Source organism: Corvus moneduloides, chromosome 3, assembly GCF_009650955.1.
Source record: "Corvus moneduloides isolate bCorMon1 chromosome 3, bCorMon1.pri, whole genome shotgun sequence".
NCBI lineage: Eukaryota > Metazoa > Chordata > Aves > Passeriformes > Corvidae > Corvus > Corvus moneduloides.
Genome location: NC_045478.1, coordinates 59,524,212 through 59,536,436, shown reverse-complemented (window position 1 = coordinate 59,536,436; position 12,225 = coordinate 59,524,212). Strand labels below are relative to the sequence as shown.

At 41.0% G+C, this 12,225-nt stretch overlaps 1 long non-coding RNA gene across 1 annotated transcript in view; it reads right to left on the bottom strand.

Annotated features, from left to right (window-relative positions):
• The window catches only part of LOC116440716, a 91,103-nt gene that overhangs the window by 42,102 nt on the left and 36,776 nt on the right, over positions 1 to 12,225 (bottom strand). The gene's annotated exons all lie outside the window — the stretch shown is intronic.

The window sequence follows — 12,225 nt, the reverse complement described above, 5'->3', positions numbered from 1 at the left end:
AAAGTAAATGAAAATTGAGAGGAAAAAAATGGCTACATCCAAAATAATAGGTCCAGTAGCCCAGTACTGACCAGCATATCTCAGACAATTGCCTCAGCACATCGGCAGCTTAGCTTTTGCCAAGTTTTCTGAAAAAAGTAATTGTACGTGGGAATCTGAAGAACAGTTTTTTGTGATTGGTTATAGAGAATTTCCTAGTGCTAAATACCATGCAGAGGGTAGCATGAAATAAACAATGGAAGTTCTCATTTCTACACCAATGCAAACCACAGAGGAAGGACCTGGGTAGTCGGTGATGACAGACATTGAGAAGGAAAGATAAAGAGTCAGATAGTGGGGAAAACTGGACAGTGATGAAATGGAAGAGGAGAGGCTGATTATTACAGCCTGGAGAGTGTGGGAGAAGAGCAGCAGAAAGACTATCAGGTAGGCCTAGGTGTGCAGCATAGCCGGCAGCTGAAGGCAGCAGGTCATGTTGAGTTCAACAGTGCCAGACCACTGTAGAATAGAAGCTGGGTCTCAAGAAACAGTACAAGAGAGTACTAAGGATGAGATGATGAAAGTGTTAAGGGAACCAGACATATGAGCAGAAGAGTGTGAGGCTGGGGAGAAGCCAGGGCTTGTAGCAAGGTGAAGGGCCAGGCCAGGCAAAAGTTGGGTGACAGGGGTATGGAATTTGAATTTATCTTGATGGGAGAGAGGGAGAGATTGAATTGGAAAGGGTAAAACACCATCAGAGCCACAGAAGCATGATCCCAAAAGGAAAAGGAGAAGGACAGAGAAAAGAGAGAAATGAGAGAAGAGGGAAATGCTGAGAACTGTATAGTGTATAATAAGAATGCTAAATGGCAGGTAGGAAAGAAAGGGGAACATGCTTACAATTTTTCAGTGAACAGATCTGAGAAAGCTGATAGACAGAATATTCTGCAACAGCAGCAATTTCCTGTGTTTTCCTATTTATAGGAATGACCCAGATAAAATTGCAATGTTCCTCATCTTACTTTTCTAGTAAAATATTGACATTTATTTTGTGTGCGAAGAGGATTTGCATGACTAAGAAAAAATATTTCAAACAAGGAAATGGCATTAAGTTTATCCAGTCCTTGCTGCTTCTCTAGATGCTTGGTATTTCAGAGGCTGTGTCTATGAAAGAAATAGCCTTTTCTTTGGTGCAGGAGTTATATTGAATGGTGCTCGGAAAATATCTTCCCTCACAAATGCAGGGGAAACAATAACCCCAAAGAATTTCATACTTGCATATGAACCAAACCTCTGTGCCTGACTTATCACTACACTGCTCCAGTTTTCCTCTGCATGAATTCTACTGGCACAAGTACACTTATACCACCATAACACTGTACTAGAGAAAGACAGATTCCCACCTCCTAATTGCATGCACCTCCTAAATGCTCCTAGTGGAGCATTTCCTATTGTACGAACTTGTGCCATTTGGAATTTTAAAGAGATTTCTGGGAGCAGTAAATTTATGTATGGTTTTCACTTTTTAAAACAAAATAGCAATTCTCCAGGCATTAGAAAAACTGAGCTAGAGAGGAGGAAAAGGTTGTATGGGCAGATTAACATCTGCATTTTTTCCAGAGTTTGGTTTTGGCTTATTATAGGCAAAATGTTGCCACAAAAATAGAATGCAAATGAATCCATTAATATGCAAATATGCAAGTCTAAAAAATGACACTGTAAGGAAGAAAACAAAAATCCAAGGTAGATCTCTCAAGCCACTGTGCAGTCACGTTTTCAGACAGAGAATTTAGTCATCAAACATGCTGTTGGTGGAGCATTCTCAAAACTGCTGCTCTTTTGGAACCCAGAAGAAGTGTGAGAGCATGGCAAGACCTCGCTGTGGCTGTGACTCAATATATCACAGACTTCACCACAGAGGACCCCTTTGAAGATCAGCAGACAACTCAGTCTTTTACTGCTCTTATTTAGTCTGGCACGTCTTGTCTGAGACTGAGAAAGGAGATGACAGTTTTCTGAGATAAACCCTGACCTGAGGCTACCCATTCATTCAGCTGTTTTGGGAAGCCATTTGTTACAAGCCCATGCTCTACATACATGGAGCTTGCCTTTCATCTTCTTGGCCCTTCAGAGGTCATTTTATAAGTTTCCTTTTAATACCATCAGCCTTTTGGGTGAGTTGGGACAGATGAACACCATCAAGGAGAAGAAACACTATCTTGTGTTTGTAAATTCTGCCATGACTCTTTTGTGGCTTATTACCATGTCTGAATACTAGATTAATACTAGACAAAAAAGAATGAAGAATGCACTGGTGCCAAATCAAGAACCGAAACCACACCACCATCAGGCACGAAGTTATGTGATTTAAAACCACATCATTTTAAAGAATAGCCATGCTCAGTTTTTCTTACTTTTTCTTTTTTAGTTAATTGAAGTTTCTTATGTTTTGGACTTTACAGTGCTGTGTCTAAAATCTCTTAGCTTTGACTTAAATGAAAGTTGAGATTTCTCAGTACTCATTGAACTTCTGAGGAAGCCTTTAGGAATAATGAATTGTAAGTCTGACTCTGAAGTCAGCAGAACTAGTTACAACACATGAATGCCCTAGAGATCCAGCTTAAATTAGAGCAAAGTTCTGCTCCCAGCTGAAGCAGCATGAGTGTGGAGTAGCAGACATAAAGATTTGTTCCACAAAAAATGAAAACATACATATACTGAAATGAGAAGATACAGATGTCCAGGTTTTTTTCTGTATTGTTAATTTAAAAAAAAAATAATCCAGAGAAACTGGAATAAATAATGCTATTTTGTAAAACCACAGACTATTTTCCAATTAAAAGTAGATTGAGATATTAGCCAATGATGTTTTCTAGACAAATATTACAATCTTAAATGTAGCCTTGAGCCAATAGTTGTTACAGCCATCTACTCAGGGTGTGTTCATCCCAGAATTTAGTGTATTGAAGAGACACAAACCAGTAACTTCCACACATTGTGCAGCCCAGGATTCATTAGCTGGAGGATATTCTATGCCAGCACTTGGCTGACATGCCTTTTAAGCTTGTTTTCTGTATAGTAAATGACCTGGCACTTCTGGTTGTTGACTAGGCAGAGGGGATATGAACTTGGATGTTTCTGTATCTCCCACACTTTAAGTGTCTTTTTTCACAACTTGCGAATCCAAACCAAATTCAACTAATAGTTTTTGCTTGCTATCCTTCACTGCTGGTGACTGGCTCAGGAGTAGCTGTGGGTCATGGGTTCATCCTCCTCTTTATTCTCCTTAGGAAAACCAGACACGTTGAGAAGGAACTTTTCCAATATTTATGAGTAGATGCTGTGGATAGCTTCTTTCAAAGGATGCAGTAAACAAATAAAGCATCTGGTGTCTTTTATTCTTACTTTTTGTAATCCTAGTTGTGTGTTTAATGCAAAATGTGCTATGTAACATATATATGTATATGTATATATATAATATATTGGTTGAATTTTGATTTTACTGCCATCAAAGGCTTTAAAATTGGATATAATTATGTAATGTGAGGAACATGCTATATCCTTCTACATGAAAATCATCACTGCCCACCACAATATTATACAAAATTATATAATATAATTTAGTATAATACAATATAATACAATACTGACTGACAGCTGACACACTATTGCTTGTTAACTGAGAAACCTCTCCAGAACAAGTCAGATAGAGCAGGAATAAAAGCAATGAAATATAGCTCTGGGTGAGTAACAGGGAAGGTGAACAGTCGTTAGAGAGGAAGTAGAGCTATATATAAGTGGTTTTCAGAAGCCCCAAGGATTCCTGACTGCCAGTTGTCAGTGCTGAAAACATGGATTGAACAGGACATGCAGAGTCGGCTAATGCTCTGCCAGTGCTCCAAGAAAAAGGAACTCAAGCACCAGTAGGAATGCAGCTGAAGGGCTGATGAAGTCCATTTGGCTTCTGCTGGCTGCTTTGTACCTCACTGATTTTTTCCCTCCATCCAGTAATAACTTAATCTCCCTCTGTTTCCTTTGCACATTCTCCTGTATTTATATAACTCTGTAACCAGGACAGTTATAGCATCCGAAGTGGAATATCTGCCCCTTGGTCCCTCCCTGTGGTGTTGCTGGTCTATGGTGGAGGCAGGGCTGGGTACTAATCACTTGCAGAAGGGCTGCCAGCTTCAGACTCTTTCCTAGGTCTTCAAATACATACTTCAATCAAGCTACATAAATCAGACCCGTCTGGGCTTACTGTCCAGCCTGCAGCTGAACTTATTTCTCCCTTTCTGTTTACTGAAAGCTGCAATTGGACATATTAGCCAGTCAAAAGGATAAAGTCTTTACCTCCTTCCTGTAATTTTTTTTTTTTAATTTTCTAAGGAGTATCCAGGCACTTCTAGCTCTGTCAAAGAAGGTGAATTACAGAGGCAATTACTTTTGTCCCTTCCTTCTTTTCTCTTCCTGCTCCCCAAAACAAGAAACAAAATGATTCCTATTAAGGTAAGAGCAGATAAACCAGACCAAATTGCTTTACTCCAGGGGTTCAGTGTACACTGCTCTGCACAGAAATTACCTGGTTTATGGTGCTGTTTGCCTTACACTGAGAGAAAGAATATCGTTTTCAGAATAAGGTCTTACAAAAACATAGACTTCTATGGCAGAGCTGAGCTGTAAGCTGCCTTCTAAAAGCCATATATAAATGAACTCCATGACAGTTCATATTACAGTTATAAATAAAAAGGGATAGAAAAGGCCTCACCTGACACCCTGACTGGTTTTTGCAAGTGTTACTTTGCATTCCTACAAGTCAAGTGAAAATTCCCAAACGCTGGCCATCGTCCAGTGATATTTCCCCACGCCCTGGCTCACCACCTTGGCAGTGTTTGAAGAGCAGTGGTGCATTGTAATTGGTGGTTTTTCTGAGCCCATGCAGACGGCAAGTGTCGTCAGGGAGCATTACTGGGAATGGCAGTGACTTCGAGCCTTGCTCCAAGGCTCTGGGCAGCACAGGATACCCTATGCCTGCACCCCAGCCAGCCAGACACATACCAGACAAACTGAATGCTGAAGAAATGGTGTCACCCAAGCCAGTGTCACCTAATCTGAGTGGCAAAATCCTTCAGTCAGTGATAAGAGAGCATTCTGGAAGAGGTTAACTTCGTTTCAATGTGGCCTTCTGGACCTGCTTCAGAGCTGTCTGCAGCACAGCATCAGGTGTTCTGGTATCTGAAAAACAGATGGCAGGGAGTCCACAAGGCCACTTGCAGTGGCACATACCTGAGGGTACTGACACCTCTGGGTCTCTTAGTTCCTCCCTGGTACAGTTACCATAGACCTTGAGAGACATATTCATCATATTCTTTGGAAAAGTCATTGTGGAGACACTGAATAAAGATGTCCTGGAGATAATCTGAGTATCACCCTACTGTGACAACCCTCAGAGCAACAGAGGCCAGCAGTGAGGTGTTTGCACAGGCCACAGCTGCAACTCAGAGAAGAAAAAAGGGCCACAGACCACCATCTGAAATACTTCTTTTGTCATCTCTCATCCCCCCCTCCTCCCTCTGGAGCTTTCTATTTCAAGACATAGTGAGAATCCCAGATTGCTGCAGCCTTGTCCCCTTCTCATGAACCTTGGGGACACAGCATGGTCTTTTCTGTAACTTCATTCTCCCAAATTCAAAGCCCAATGGGTTTTTTTGTGATTTTATTTACTGATTACACCACACGCAGAAGATGAGAAATGCTGTGGGTGTGAGGTTGGAAAGGATTCCTCACTTGAATATATATTGTGGAATGAAAAAAGCCTCCTCAGTGACTCAAGAGTGTTTTCCTCAACCAGAGAAGAACACAACGGTTTTGGGCTTTCCTAAGGAACTTCTTCTACCACAGCAGCCAGGACTTCTTGAGAAAGAGGTTGTTTCTGTGTCACAGGAAGAAAGGGTATTAAAATTTGTCATTAAGGTCAGGATAATAATCCGGGCCAGAAGTTCTTAACATCTTGGGGTTTATCACTAAGTAAACAAGAAGAAATGAGTCACCAGTAGACCAAACTCTACGAAAAGACAAAAAAACCCACCCCAACCTCAAAAACAAATAAAATCTTTTCCCTGTGGTCTGTAGTCCTGTTTCAGATATGAGGCTCTGTAAGACTACATGTAACTTCAGCTTGTGAGTGACAGAACTAAGAGGACTTGATTAAACCTGCAGCACAGACACAAGCTAAAGGAGAAGGAGCAATGGATAGGATATTTTGATAGACATGGGGAAACTGTGCCCTGTCCTTCTTTTCAGAAGGTATTTTAGGTTGCCTGTGAAGCAAACAAGGCAGTATGTCTGAGATAAAAAAACTTCTTTTCCTATTCCTTCAAAATCAAAAGTTGTTAATGGTTAGGAAAAGGGGGGGGGGGAGGGGGAGGGGGGGGGAAGAAATATGTACCTAGAGGAGCCCTTCTTTTTGATGGAAAATAATAAATAAAGCAATGTTTGGTTTAGGATTAAAGAGTCAAAGTGTTTGTGTGCTGGCATACAGACCATTTCTGAGAATATCAGAGATGGAAAGAAGCCTTTCCTCACACCTGTGAGCTTTCACAAGGGAGCAGAGAGCAGACAGTTCCCTGCCCTCAGTGTCAGGCAGTACCCAGTGACCCAGTGACAGTGCAATGATGCACTCTTTCCACTGATGGTAGCAACGCCCCAAGACAATTCTTCACCAGGCAGCCAGCAGGAAATACATCTTGGTTTGGTCTGGCCACATTGCGCACGCAGTTAATCCCTGTAACTCCCATGACAATTAGAAACTCTGATTTAGTTCCTAGGAAGACACTGCCTTGCTATTTTAATGACCCAATTATTTTTACAGTGGCTGTTACACCAAGACTTGGCTTCCAAACTCTTCTCTGCAGGTCAGACAGTTCTCCACAGGGATTGTCACTGGTGCAGGGACTGTCACTGGTGGCTGTGCAGGTGTCAGCGGTGGCACCTGCTAGACACCAGTGCCATTTGCTGCCCTCCCCTGCAGGCAGGTGACTGAGTAATGAGTAGTTCATCTGAGGACATGCTGTTGCAAGCTGTACTCACTGTTTTCCATACACCAGTTTGTTACAACTCTTATCTAAAAGTGCCCTATATCAGCAGGGTTAGTCTAGGTTCAAGTGTGACTACAAAGCTCACAGGCTGCCTGGATGCTGGGGTCCAGCTGCAGTCTTCCCTGTCCCTCTCCCAGTGGGTGTTTGATCAGTGAACAAGCCTCAGCATGAGCCCAGTCAGCATTTCTGGAGGCAGATGATCTTGGGACCAGAGCAAACTTTCTCACCTAACTTGCTGACTCAGGATGCTTCAAGGCAATGATCTCATGTCCCATTTTGCTAATCCTTTCTCCCCTTTCAGGAAGCAGCTGTTGATTGCTTGTTGGTTGGCAACTTGATTAAATTGCTGCTTTTGAAATCAAAGGCATCAGTAGCAGTTATGCTCTGTCATTTCTGTGCTGACCTTCAAAACATTCTCAGCTAAGGGCCATCTGCCATTGCAGTCTAGCGAGCCAGTCAGGGATAACATTTCTATTGCATAAGATTTCACAGCAATTTGACATTTATTTTCATTCTGAACTGGAACTAAAACTCAACACACTCAGACTTTCCCTGTCATTGAAGTTCTTAGTGCTAACTCAAGGAAAATATTTTTTTATTCATAATGCTGCAGTATTTGATAAGGTAACAGTATTTGCCTTCAGTAATACTGAAAAGTTGAAGTATAATGTTGGAAAAAAATTATGAAATATTAATATGTTAAATTTAGTTTAGTGATGCATTTAGATATATTGACCGCAATGAAACATGAAAATATATCTAAATGAGGAATTCAAAATATTTTGAGTGCATCAAGCATAATTGGGAAAACAGAGACAGCAGATTTGAATCTGGTTTTGAAAATGTAGTGGTATTTAACATATATTTGCAGCATCATATTTCTGACAAGAGATATTTTTCTGTCTTCTGTCCAAAATCTATGTCTGGTTCTAATAATCAGATGGTGTCCTGGTTTAGCTAAATACTGTCTTACCCTGCTCCTTAGTGCAAGAGTTCTAGCTTCCCTTCAGCCATGTATCATTCCTTTTCCTGTAGCTTCCGGGACTGTTTCTGGGTGCATGATGGTGACTGACAGTCTTCTGCTGGACTCTTTAGTTAAGCTCTGTGACAGACTTTTACAGCTCCCTGCTGCAACTTGCTGCCAAATCCCTACCCAGAAAGGTCTCCTAAGTTGTCTGTTGCTGGCTGCTTGTAAGATCTGTGTGAGCACTGCCCCACTGACTTGTCCCCATCCCCTTGCCTTGACTAGCAGCAGTTCTGCTGCTTCTCCTTTTCCCACTGCTGTCAATGTTGGCATTTTAAAAAAATTTCAGAGCTGCTCTGTCAAGATATATATTTGGACACTAAGTGCAGAACATGTCTGACTTCAGACCCTTACTTCAGGAAAAAAACTTACTAGACCAGCATTCAGCATTAACCTGCCCTCTTCCCTAATTAGATTTTGCTCTGTGCTTCAAGTATGATTTCCTTACTCCATGGTATTTAACAGCATGGGCCTCTATCACACCAGAGACTGCTCTCCTCTCCTTGAGACAGACAAGCTGGTTGCAGTGAAAGGACTTGGACATGCCTTTTACAGGTAAAAACACCCCATGGCCTACCAGTAAGAGAAGGAAATAGAAATGTCATGACAGTTTTTCTCTAATAGCATCCAGACTGGCTGTCTTCCTGGAAATCCCAGAAGGTTTCTCCATTCTATTGGACTTTGGGGAAGAAATGTATAAGACGTAGTTAAAGAAGTTGATTTTGAGAAGTTATTCTGGGGCATTAGCACTGCCTGCTTTCTGCATCATGGTTAAACCTTACAAGAGTGCCCAGAATCTTAGGAGAGTGCTCAGACCACTGGACAGATGCATTTTGTGTAAATTAGTAGTAAAAGGAGTTCAGGAAACAATTCAGATATGTGAGCTTCCACTCCAGCTGTGGGGTACAAGGTTCATGAAATGTTTTCATGCATGATGTCTCGTGGCAGGTCTCATGCTGTTTGTACCTTTGTGTTTGACAAATTGTTTTAAAAAGAGAGCAAAGATACTTGGCCCTTTTTTTGCCATGTATTTGGATGTACTATTATGGTGTCAAGTAGGATAGATCACCACACTGATGTCAACAATATTTAAAAGACTGTAAAACTGAGACTAGTTAAGGGTTGTGGCAGACCTCACAGACAAACTTCTCCAAGCATGAAAGAAGGTACCTAATGTTCTCATTCAAGGTAGGATATGAAAGCAATAAAAGGCTAAAAACAAATCCAAGAAGAGATTTAGGCATAGTGAATAAAGTGAGCATCTTTGTATCTGTCTGATCCTTAAAGCCTTTCAGAATGTGCTTGTGTATTTTGCATTAAAAAGTCAATGAATAAAACCCATAAAGGCAGGGCATCTCTCTTTCAAGAGACCTCACTGAGATACAATTACATTCTTACAGTTTGCTATCACTCTCCAGACTTGTGATCTTCCTCTTGGCCTGACAGTATCTAATCTTGGCCAGGAGACGCCTCACAGTTATCAAGTCTCCTTCCATGAACCACCTTCTGAGGATATGGCAGGTGACACCATGTTCTCCTCAGCCTGAAGAGACCTGAAAACACACAGGTCTTTGCATTCTAGGTAAGTGCTTTAACCACAAGCATTCAGCACAAATAGGAGCAATAACATCTCATCCAGGATCAGCAGCAGGTAGGGCCTATGAAAAAAGAAAGAGATGGGTGGCAGTGCTTGAATGGGTGGCTTAGGTGCCTTAAGTTTTGGAAAGTACAGTTTTCTCTTTCTCTTTGACATACTATTCAGACTGAGCTGCAGGAAAACATCTCAGTCCCTGTGTGTGATAGTGCTTCAGATGAATCCCACTTTGATCTTTTCCTCTTGGCTGTTTTATGGGCTCTGGTGTTGTGTGTCCAGTCTCCCCACCTCTGAACTCTCTGTCTGCAGCACTGGGAAAATAAGTGGTGCGGACAAGGCTGTGAATTCCACTCTCATAGCCAAGACCTCCAACACTAGAGTGTAACAGTGTGTGGTATCATCTTTAGTTCATGGAAGTAGAAAAATAGCCTCTGGAAACAAATGCTACTGTAAAACAGGTGTGGGAATGATACATTTTTTTCCTGCTGACCAGTATATCTCAAGCTATCATTTCAATTCAGACAAAAATGCTGCAAATATTTGGGCAGAGTTCTAAACAGAAATCACCTGTAAACTCACCATAACCCAAGAAATACTCCTAAGACCTCATATCCAGACTATCTACTCCCAAGCATAAATTTCTCTCCCAGAATTTAGAGTGAAAGAAATTCAAAGGAACAAATGTACTCTTCATCTTTTCACGTCTTCTAAGCTTTAAATGTTTTCTGACATGAGTTATCTCTTTTGATACTTTGGTACAAAGCTAGCAGAACAGAATCCTTAGAACAAAATTTTTAAATGTAGAGTTTTAATTTAGTATAAATGTTTACTGCTTCTGAAGACAAATTCTATGTGTGGGAGTCACCATTTACAGAGTGGACCTTGAACATTTTATCAGCTGGTATCACTACAAATATTGAAGGGTTTTCCTGCAGGTTCCATTTTTCATCCCCCTTTTTTCTTGTCTCCTCCTTTGAAATGCTTCATTGTGCACGTTTCTCATTGTCAAATGTTTTTAAATTGCTTCTGGCAGAAACGTTTTACAAGTGGGGAGGATGCCCCAGGCTTCTTCCCGGAAAATAGGAGACTCTGTGTGTGGGGAGGCTGACGCCAGCTCTGCAAACCTTGTAGCTTTGCATAAAAAAAAGTATTTTTTTGAGTAAACAATGGAATCCATTATTTACAGACCGTATTGTAAACATCTGTGGCAGAGAAGTCTTCTTACTGTATGCCTGCAATGACAAGGGCAAACCCAGCACAGGAAGAAGGAAGGACCAACCCACTTAACAGAATGAGACTTACTTGAATTCATTTTAAAGCCACCAACAAACAATCAATGGTTTAGCTGACGCAGGACATAAGCAATAAGAAATATTAGGATACCTACGTGACATTCTGGCTCCATCAAAACAAGCAGGATGTTTGAAATGGGATTAGAGGTCAAGGCTCATTTTCTAATCTTTTTTTCCTAAAGAAACCTCAAAAGCAAAACAACTAAAATTGCTCAGCTTAGATTGTAAAAGGAGTGTTAAATTACGGTTTTCTGGTTGATTGAGGTACTTAACACATATTTTTTTAGACACTTTGATAACTACACAAAAAAAGTGAATGTTGTGCTACCTCTAAAAAAGGAAATAAAAACGATTCCTTTATGGACCTTGGCAAAGGACATTTCCACATTGTTACTGGCTGGCTGAGCTCTTGGCCTTAGGTCATCTGTTGTTTCAATTAGTCATTAGTGCTTTTGACTTCAGTTGTTGTATTAACTTCATTGCCTTGGAACCGCACTGAGGAGAGATTGTCCATCATTCTTTGCCATGTTGTACCAAAGGCAGTCCTCCAGGAAGTCCCCACAGCCTCTCTGCTGTGCACTCATCCCAACTTTGAGGCTCCAAAGAATGTTGGGGCAAATGTTTGCTGCCATTTTTTGACAGAAGACTGAATTTCTAACTTTTATTCCTCCCCAAAATACTCCCTACTTCAGCTGTTGAAAGCAGCCAGAACTAGAATTCAGGTTTGGTTCTCTCCTTTTTTTTATAAATTTGGTTTTCACATAGTTAATCAGATACAATAATCTGTTTTCACATTCTTCTACCATCAAACCTTTTCCTGATTTATATTACCTGTTTTAGCTAATCCCTTTGCAGTCAAAGGTACAGAGTGTGTCCCCTCTGTCACAGCCTTCTTGTCTCTGCCCACACTCCCTTAAGGCTGGCCTGATCACCAGATGCTTTTCACTTTTCACAGGCTTTAGACAATGCAGATCTTGGTGCAACTGGAGTTACTGTCATCAGCACAAGATGGAAAACCTGAATGTGCTTCTGCAAAACTCAATCCCAACTGATGCTTTTGTGCTAGTCGACACTACCAAATAAAGGTTACCTTTCCCAATGTTCTAGAGAAACAAGTCACAGAATCTAGAATAAATGCTATTTCTTATATACTAGTATCTTGCCTGTCCAGAGGAAGCTTTTGGGAGGCAATGGGAAGTTAGTCTGCAAGAACACTTCAGACTACTCAACTTTGCCTCAATC